Below are 10,299 nucleotides of genomic sequence, written 5' to 3'. Positions count from 1 at the left end.
AGTTGAACAGGCGCTGGTGAAAGTTCATGGGTATTTCAAGGTAGTTTACATGATTCCAGTGGTGGTTTAACCCTTTGACTACCACTTGGTACACCTTTCCCTAATTACCAATCACTCTTGTTACATTTTTACTTGTTCTACAGCCACGTCCATTCTTTGAACTGGGAAGAAATTGCAAAAATGTTTTCGTTTTCATCGCCGACTTTCTTGTAGATGCTTAGGAAGACTTCACGCATTGCTTCTGGTGCTGCTGGTTGTCTCGCGTCGCAGTGAAAGGGTTAACAGGTTCTAGTGGAAGGTAATGAGGATTTCAAGAACGTTTTCATAGTTTCAGTGATAATTTAACAGTTTAATATGGAGTAGTGAAGTTAATGGGGATTTCAAAGCGGTTTTTACGACTTTAATGGTCATTTGACTGTCCCTAGTGAAAGTTAATGGAGATTTCAAGAACGTTTTCATGATTTTAGTGATAATTTAACACTTTAACAGGGATTAGTGGAAGTTCACGGGGATTTCAAGGAGGTTTTTACGACTTTAATGATAGTTTGACAGTCTCCAGCGGAAGTTAATGGGAATTTCAAGGAGGTTAACAGTCCTCCAGTGACGGAGAAACAAACTAAAATCATGTGTTGTGAATTCAGAAGCCTTAGCATGCTGTGGTTTGGTCTGTGGGAGCTGAAAGGTGGCGACTCTCTCTCTCTCTCTCTCTCTCTCTCTCTCTCTCTCTCTCTCTCTCTCTCTCTCTCTCTCTCTTCCATTACCCTCACTAAGCTAGCCAGCCTTACCTCTCTCCTACCCTCCTCCCTCTCCTTCGCCCCTTCCTCCCTCCCTCCCTTCCTTCCTTCCCTCCTTCCTCTCACCCTTCCTGAAACCTTAAGTACTCTCCTCCTCCTCCTCCTCCTCCTCCTCCTCCCTTCCCTTCTACCTCTCCTACCCTGAAACCTCCCTCTTCCCTCCTTCCCTCTCGTCCTTTCCTTCTCCTTCCCCTCTCATCTCTTCCTTCCCTCCCCCTCTCCTTCCACCCCCTTCTCTCCCCAGCCCATCCCAGCCACTGCCTTATCTAACTGGCTTTGCTGGTGTAATTTGCTGGTTAGCCTCCGCCTCCATTGTACACAGTAATCTTGGCCAGCGCTGTGCATCAAAGACTCACGGGGGGGAACTTCACTCTGGCCTTATGAGGGGTTTTCCTTAGCGACGCCAGAGAGGAAAGCGGGCAAAATTCATTCATTGGTGTTTGGAGAAAGAGAGTTGGGGAGAGTTTTGGGGAGGAAGGGAGGGAGGAGTTTCTTAGATGTGTTGTTTTGTTGGTGGGTCGTGGCTCTGCGTGAGTGATGGGGTTAGTTTGTGCGAGTTTGTTTTGGTTGTAGTGTGTGTGTGTGTGTGTGTGTGTGTGTGTGTGTGTGTGTGTGTGTGTAGTGTTTGATTGTTACGGTTTTCGTGGAGTTTGTTGGTTATTGTGGTCTCTCTCTCTCTCTCTCTCTCTCTCTCTCTCTCTCTCTCTCTCTCTCTCTCTCTCTCTCTCTCTCTCTCTCTCTCTCTCTCTCTCTTTCCATCAGTCAATTAATTCGTCAATAGTAGCGTCTCAGTGGTAATTTATTGTTTTTTTTATTATCTTTATTTATTTATTCTTTCTTTCTGTGTGTGTGTGTGTGTGTGTGTGTGTGTGTGTGTGTGTGTGTGTGTGTGTGTGTTATTAGGGTTTGATACTGTTTTCGTGTTATTTTTTTATTATTATTATTTTCGTAAGATTTAGAATGTTATTGTCTTTTTATCGCTTTCCTAAGATTGAGTGTTGTTTGTTTGTTTTGTTTGCTTTTATTATTGTTTTCGTGATTCGGGTGGTGGTTCAGCAAGGTCCAGTGGCAATTATTAGGATTTTCAAACGTAGCTCTCTAGTGGAAGCTATTGGGGGTTTTCAAGCGTATTTTTTATTATTGCAGTGATAGTTCAGCAGTGTCTAGTTCAAGTTATTCGGGTTTTCAAGTGTATTTTTGTTACTGTAATGATAGTTTAGCAGGGTGTAGTTAAGGTGGCTCTACTGGTGGTTTCATAAGTTCTAGTGGAAGTTATTAAGGTTGTCAAGAATGTTTTAGTTACCGCCCTGAGAGTTTAGCAGGGTTTAGTTGAAGTTATTGGAGTTTTCAAGAGCTTTCATGGTTCTAGTGATAATTAAACAACCCGTAATGGACGTTTTGAAGGTTTTGTGTCGCGTCTTCGTGATCCCACCGACGGTTCAAGGAGGGTTCTGCGGCGACAGTGGAAAGGCAGCTAAGAGAGCCCGACCAGTCATCTTTGTGGCTTTTGAAAGGAGTCACGATGGGAAAATAAAACAAAACGAAACAAAAGAAATGAAAAAGTTTCGTCTCGTCTGACTTTTCATTTATATCTTATTGTATTTTATTTTATTCGTAATTTTACTTTTATTTATTTATTCCTTTCTCTTTTTATATTTACTTATTTTGTGTGTGTGTGTGTGTGTGTGTGTGTGTGTGTGTGTGTGTGTGTGTGTGTGTGTGTGTGAGAGAGAGAGAGAGAGAGAGAGAGAGAGAGAGAGAGAGAGGGGGCGCTAAGTATAAAATAGGCAGTGTAGGTATAGAAAGTTATTCCGATAGGCACAGGTGTCAGTACAAAGTTACGGGTGAGTGGTTCAGAGAGTCACGTGCCGCCAGTCGTGTCTCCGCCAAGTGTCACGCCGTCACCTTCTAAGCAAAACGAGTAAATCTGCCTTTTTTTTTTGTTATTCTTCTTTTTTCTACTTTTCGGAAAGTCGAGATGAAAAACCGTCTTATTTTTAAATAGAGAAAGATGAATAAACCGTTTCAGTTTTTCATATTAAAACCAGGAACATGAACAACCATCTTTTTTTTAATTTCCATTATTAAAGTAGGAAGATGAAAAACCGTCTGAACTATTACTTTTTTCACATCAAAAGCAGATAAAAACCGTCTGTTTAATTTACCTTTGATATTAAAACCGGAAAACCGAAAAGTCTCTCATTAATTTTCATATCAAAAACAAGAAGATGAAGACTGTTTTATTCATTCATTTTCTTCACATTAAAAGCAAGAATAACCCGGCCAATCTTGAAACACCCACACCTTGGACGAGACAGAAGCAACTACACCACAAAAAAAACAAGAAAGAAAAATGCGACCCGTGGCGAGGAATTTGCCTGAGCCAATCTTCATGTTAAAAAGAAGAGAAGTTGTGACTCATCCCGCCCACAGCCTGGACAGGGAGGAGGGCGGCGGCCAGACCAACAGGTGCACCACGCAGGGGACAAACTTATCCAACCAAGAGTCCAGAAACCACTGAGGAATGACTTACTTTGTTTACATTTTTCTTCTTTATTTTTTTTCTTATTTAGTTTTAGAACGTACTTGACCAATGGCAACAAAACTGATAAAAAGAAAGAAAATAAAAAGGCCAACTGAAGGTGCCAGTGCCTAAAAAACTTCAAAATCGAGTCTTCTTTTTTTTTCTGTTATGTAAGAGGGGATCTGGCCAAGGGCAGAAAAAAAAATAATAAAAAGATGGTAAAAGATCCATTAAAGGTGCCAGTGCCTTAAAGAATACAGTTTCAAAATCGAGTCCAAATTTACGTATGAAATGTCTTGAAACTTTTTTTTTATGTAAGAAAGAAAGAAAAAATCTGAACAAAAGCAACACAACTGACTAAAACAGAGAAAAAAAAAAAAGTGAACTGAAGGTGCTAATCCCTACAGAAAACTTTAAAACCAAGTACAAAAAATACATTATGAAGTGCATCGGAGCCTCTCTCGTAAAGGAATTTAAGTCACAGGCAGTGGGGAGGAGTGGGGAGAGAGGAACACAGAAGCAGGCAGGGAGTTCTGGCATTAGGTAGTGATGACATTGCTAATAGTAACCTGTGTAGCTAAGATGTGAGTGTTTTAACCTGACGGACACCCACTCTCTTACTTTCCTGCGTGAGTCATGTGGTTACTCAATAAAGACGAACAAATAAATTAATAAACATTCGTAAATAAATAAATAAAAGCTGAACCACGCAATAGTACACACGAGAAATGTTTTGTGTGGTAGAGCTTTAACACACACACACACACACACACACACACAACTTTAAAAAACAATCAAACTTTCCCCTTCACGTGTTTACAATGCTGATGGTGTGTGTGTGTGTGCGTGTGTGTGTGTGTGTGTGTGTGGGAGAAAGAGTGGGTACTGAGTAGCTACATGTTGGGGAGGGGGTAGGGAGGGCGTGATTCACTGGTGCGTGAGTGTTGAGGCCTCACACACACACACACACACACACACACACACGGCAATAGATCAGTGAGATATACGTCCAGAAGAAATCATGTGGAAAAAAAGGAAAAATTAATGAGAGAGAGAGAGAGAGAGAGAGAGAGAGAGAGAGAGAGAGAGAGAGAGAGAGAGAGAGAGAGAGAGAGAGAGAGGCTAACAAACACCATCATAAAAAAAAACACGAAAAAAAAAACATTAACTCAAGGCATCAAAACACACATTAACACACACATTACTTCCTGACTCACTGGTAACACTCTTGCCCGTCACTTTGGCAGGCTGAGGTTCGAATCCCCTTGAAATGCTACAAACTTTGACGGAGCAGCGAGCACACACTATCCCACGTGAAGAAGAGAAGAATGGAGTGCTCGGCGTGTTAAGTTAATAATCTCAACTAAACCCATAAAGCAAGATCTGGCCATGTCAATTGTGTCACTGAGAGAATACGGCTGATGATCTCGAGTCAAATTCAGTTACCCACACACACACACACACATACACACACACACTGGTAGAGAATATTGGTACCATCATTTAGTAGAATAAAAGTTTGTATTAACAGCACATTGGGTCTATATCTTAACTCTCTCAGCACTTTACTGCATTCGTGGTTCGGGTGGTGGTTCAGCGGGGTCCTGTGGAGGTCGCTGGGGTTTTCAAGCGTGGCTGTACTAGTTGTTTGATTGACTAGTGGAAGTTAGGTTAAGTTTTTAGTCTTCAAAGGTGTTTTCATTATTCTAGTGGGTGTGTAGCGAGGATTCTGCACCGTCTGTGATCAAACCACCCGTGAGGAAGACTGTTTATCTTTGTAGCCAGTGAGGAACAGTACTTGTGAGAGCATTTTTTTTTCTTGTTCTTTTTTTTCTTTATTTATTTATTCATTTATTTATTTTTATTTTTATTTATTTATTTTTTTTTTTTACACTGCTACTTCCTCGGCACAGGCAAAGACTTGAAGGCGATTATCTTACGATCCGTCAGAGCTTTAATGCACTGATGGTTTCCAAGGCAGGTTTTACGAAGGAAACTCATCCCTTGAGTAACACTAAGGGACGTGTTCTGTTCTTAACGGTTTGGTTCTCTCATCAGGACAATTTTCAAAGCACACAGAAATGACGAATCTTTTTTTTTTTTAATGACGATAGAGAATTTTTGTTAGATTATCACTAGAATCATAAAAACTGACTTAAAAACCCAGCAGCTTCTACTAGAGTATGTTAAATGAATCTGACAAAAAAAAATGTAGTGTTTAGGAATCTAAGAAACAGACAGACAGACGGACATAACACTCACCTGAAGCAGTCCCCAGCAGGAGCAGGAGCAGCAGCAGCAGCAGCAGAGAAGACCGGGCACGTAAGGTCATATCGGCGACGCCCTTAGGCAGCGGTCACTGTCACTTCCTTCACTTCATTTAGCACGGGCCGCACGCCTCGCCACGCTCCCCATGCTCCAACGCGGCGGCTGCACGGCTTTCACTCACTATCAGACTCACAGCACCGCATAGCACACACTGCACGGGGCGGTAATCCCGGCTGGGGCACCTGAGGGCGGCAGCGAGTCTCACACACACTGTCAGCGAACACGTGTGGAGCGGTGTCAGGGGCGGGGCGCGTGTCTTTCCCTCCTCACGGTCAGAGCACAACTGAGCCATGAGGCGCCCGGAGCTCCTCCAACTTCCGGCGACATGACCCCCGCGCAGCCAAGTAGTGCAAGTTTATATCTCACTCGCTCGCCTTCCTTCACTCAATTAACGCCCTCTGCCAGCGACCCTTCCAGCTGCTGCTGCTGCTACTTATCTGCAGCACTGTGGAGGATGTCTGTATGGGAATCTGACTTGGTTGTAGTGTGAGCTTCGCGTGTTTGCCTGACGGTCTAATTCACGTGTCTGCAGCGATGAGTGAATGGCGTTATTAGCGACACCCCGCGTTCCTTGTTCAAGTACGAGTTTACACAACAAATAGCCACTGCTCCATATACTGAGTGGCGCCGCGTGTCACCTCCTACCTGACGAAGGCTGCTGTGTCCCAGTGACTGGTTGACCCCTCAGCCTTGAACCTCCACCCACCTCCTCTGCCCCCTCCTTGTCCACTCCCCCCCCCCTCCACTCCCATGAACAGTTCGCCCCTTATCTCCCTCACCACCACCATTACCAGCTCTTTTCCTCCTTCCTTCCTTCCAATATCTCCTCCTCCATGTCTCCAATCCCTTCCATCCTCCCCACCACTACCTCCTCCTTCTCCTCCTCCTCCTCTTCCAATTACTTTTTAACTAGTATTTCTGCTATTACCTTCTCCGATTTCCCCTCTCCTCCTTTCTCCAGTTCCCCTTTTCCTCGTCCCTCCCCTCCACCATCCCCTTCTCCACCTCCTCCTCCTCCTCCTCCTCCTCCTCCACCTCTTCTCTTCGTCCCATCACCCCAACCACCACCATCACAATCATCCCCTCCTCTTCCTCTACCTCCTCTCTCCCTCTCCCCATCTCCTCCACCATCATCTCATCCTCCTCTTCCTCTTCCATCCCCAATTACTTTTTTTCACAACTAATTCTGCTTTTACCTCTTCCGACTCCCCCTTCTTTTCCTCCCTCCAGCTCTCCCTTCTCTTACTTTTCTCTTCCTTCCATAATCCTCTCCTCCTCCACCACCTCCCCTCTCTCTCTTCCCACTCCACCACCACCACCGCTTTCTCCTCTTCCTCCTGTCCAATTGCCTTTTTCACTACTGATTCTGTTATTATCTCTTCCGATCACTCTCCCCTACCTCCATACCAATTCCTCCTCCTCCTCCTCCTCCTCCTCATCCTTATCTCTCTTCATAATAATAATAATATCTCTTTCAACCTCCACATGGCTGCAAAATATGTAGATACATTAAAACACATGAAATTTGTATGTATTAAGACACGTAATAAGTAAAAAAATATATTAAAACGTAAAAATATACATGTAAATGCTTATAGTAATTGGTTAAAGGACTTTGTTAGCAGTTTGACAATTTGGTGTTGATCTGACCATGGTGTGTTACAGTTTTCGTGGTAAAGCATTGCACGAAGGGACGCAACCAAGGAAATGTAGAATCCTTAGAGTCAACCAGCCCGTCTGATTCGTTTCTTCCAGGTCTGCGTGCATGGCGCGGCGACAGACTGGTTGGAAACACTCTCACACTGACACGTGGGATAGCAGTGCCCGTTACAACTACATTTTTAGCAATTAACTGGTTGAGAAAGAAAATATATAGCCCTTTATTAAGTGAGTTTGTGGAGCAGGTTCTCGTAAACAGCAATTTTAAAGATTCACTGATGTAAATATAAGTCTCTTCAGTCCCCGGTGCCTTGAAAAATGCACTGTGAGCTTTTATCTAACCACTTACACTTTTTCATAACACTCCCTTGTGCTGCCTGAACCTCGGTGGTCTTCTCATTACTCAGGTTAATACTTTCTCTGTGATATACAACAATTCGCAGCACTAAAAGCAATGAATGAAATCTTTCCTAACATCCACGAGAAAGGAAGGAATGAAAAAGAATAGATTTTGCAGTTTCTAGCCTGTGTTATGTTTGGAGGTGGCTGTAGAATGAGAAGAAATGTCCCAGAGGCGTTAGTGACTAGGGACAAATGTACCATATAGCAGTTAATACACCATACATTAAACTTGGTAAATAAACTGTTTAATATAAATGTGTTTCTTATTTTTTTGTGCTCAACCGAGAATAACACACACTAATGTTACAATTTCTTACATTTCTGAACGCGTCTGTTAACATGTTCATTATATTTGACATCATTAGTAAAGTTTATGCCCAATATTTCCATAGTTGTAACATTATTAATACACTAATGATTTAAATACCATTGTGGATGAGATGTGGAACCATGTGATTCACTGCCTGTTAACAAGCATGTTTTCTTCAAGTCAAAATTAAACCACCATAGGTTGGAGTAATCTGCAGACACGTCACTCAAATCCTGCAGACCAGGAACTGCTGCCACAAACAGTCACATCACCAGCGTGAGCAAAACAGTTGTAAGATGTTTCCCAGCGCACATACCGGCTTTGAAATTACTCAGCCTTTCCATTACATTCAATAAAAATATATCAAAGGATACAGGTTAACATACTGCCTTGTCTTGGAGGCGTGAGTGTGGCTGATTGACTCCATCCCATTCAACGACAATGAATAGCGTAGAAAACGCCACTGGGCTGCAGATAGTTGAATAATTCAATAATAATAAGTTCACCGTACCAGAGAGAGAGAGAGAGAGAGAGAGAGAGAGAGAGAGAGATGCACAGACGGATGGACGGACAGGCGAAGAGGTAGGTGGAAGCTGGGATGGACAGATGTATGGTGGAGACGGTCAAAAACGACGGCCCATAATTGACGTGGGAAAAGATGTCTAGAGAAGGGAGTCAGTAAAACAGATGACAGACAAGTCTTCTCATTAGGACTTCATTCAGATTAAAAGTAAAATGTGCACAGGAGAGAAGAGCTGGAGACAGACTGGCCAGTAAACATGAATCAGCACGCATCACAAACCAAAAAAGCAATGAAACACACTTAGAGACAGAGGCAAAACTTTAATTACGATTATTACAATTACATTACAACGCCAGTGGAAAGGCTCTCGGTGCGTCTTTCAAATGACACGAGAGTTTAAAGAAATCTTAGCACCATTTCACCTTGTTGTGGAAAAAATATGTAGCTTCTTCATCTTCCGAAATTACACGAAAGGTGTGAGAAATAAGTATCGAGCCTTGTTGAACTTTTTATCATAGAGGACTTGTACAGCTGAATTTATTATCATATAACAATTATGTATATATATACATACCATAATTCTTATGGTATGTATATACCATAAGAATGTATATATGTATAACTAAGAATAATGATAACAAAGTAATTTAACGATAACGAATTTGATACTACGATAGCGATGCGATTCCACGATAACGATGCGAGTTTCCACGATAACGATACGAGTTTCCACGATAACGATGCGAGTTCCACGATAACGATACGATTCCATGATAACGATGCGATTCCAGTTTCCACGATAATGATGCGATTCCACGATAACGATGCGAGTTTCCACGATAACGAAGCGGCTGGCGACGATAGCGATGCGGGCGATGAGAGGGCGAAATGATATTGAACTGTTCTTAGCTACATCGGTACCAGGATGAACCTGAGGGCCAGTCCCGTGGGTGCGAGGCAGTGACGAGGCAACCCTGCAGCGCCTCACACGGTCGCCATGAGCAATAGCCCACCACACACCACACACCACACACACCACTCCCCAAACACCGTCATGAAGTGAGCCCTTCTCACCCCTGAAGGACCCCTCGTACTGCCAGTGTCTGGTGCACGGTGCACAGCGTGCCCTCGTTCATGGCGAGTTGTTCAACCCGGTGTCATCACCAACAAGGGACCCGTACACATCATTCACCACACTCTATGGAAGGAGCCCTCATCACCCCCTTTAGGACACCCCCGTGTTCGTGTTTGGCTGGATGCAAGCAGACGACCGGTGGCAGTGCCTAGTTAATGAGAAACTTGATAAGAGTAGATAAATTTCTGGAGAGGGAGGATGAGTGACAGGTTTGCATGTCTTCCACAAGAACTGTCATCTGCAGACCTACTGTTTTCCTTTTTCTTTTTTTTATTTTTTTATACGTTCTTATGCTCTTAAAATTATTTTTTTTCTTCTTAATCACAACGTCGTGTAATTATGAATGTTTCAAATATGAGGAAAAATAAAGGGATGAATTAACTAAGATAAAAGGAGTGAAGGGATGAAGGGTTGAGGGGCTGGTGAGTGGACGAGGGAATGAGGGAAAGGGTTAGGGCTGTTTCTCCTTCGCTACGTGAGCCGGGGGGTACATTTTCTGTGCCATTTCCCGCCACACTCACAGAGACCACCACTGTGGATTTGTTGCCCCATTTTAGTTTCCTTAATGTTCCTATAGATTCAAAAGTTCTTCTAGTTTCCCTGATGTTCTTATGTTATTTTCAG

Source organism: Scylla paramamosain, chromosome 23 (assembly GCF_035594125.1).
Source record: "Scylla paramamosain isolate STU-SP2022 chromosome 23, ASM3559412v1, whole genome shotgun sequence".
Taxonomy (NCBI): Eukaryota; Metazoa; Arthropoda; class Malacostraca; order Decapoda; family Portunidae; genus Scylla; species Scylla paramamosain.
This window is presented reverse-complemented; position numbering follows the sequence as displayed.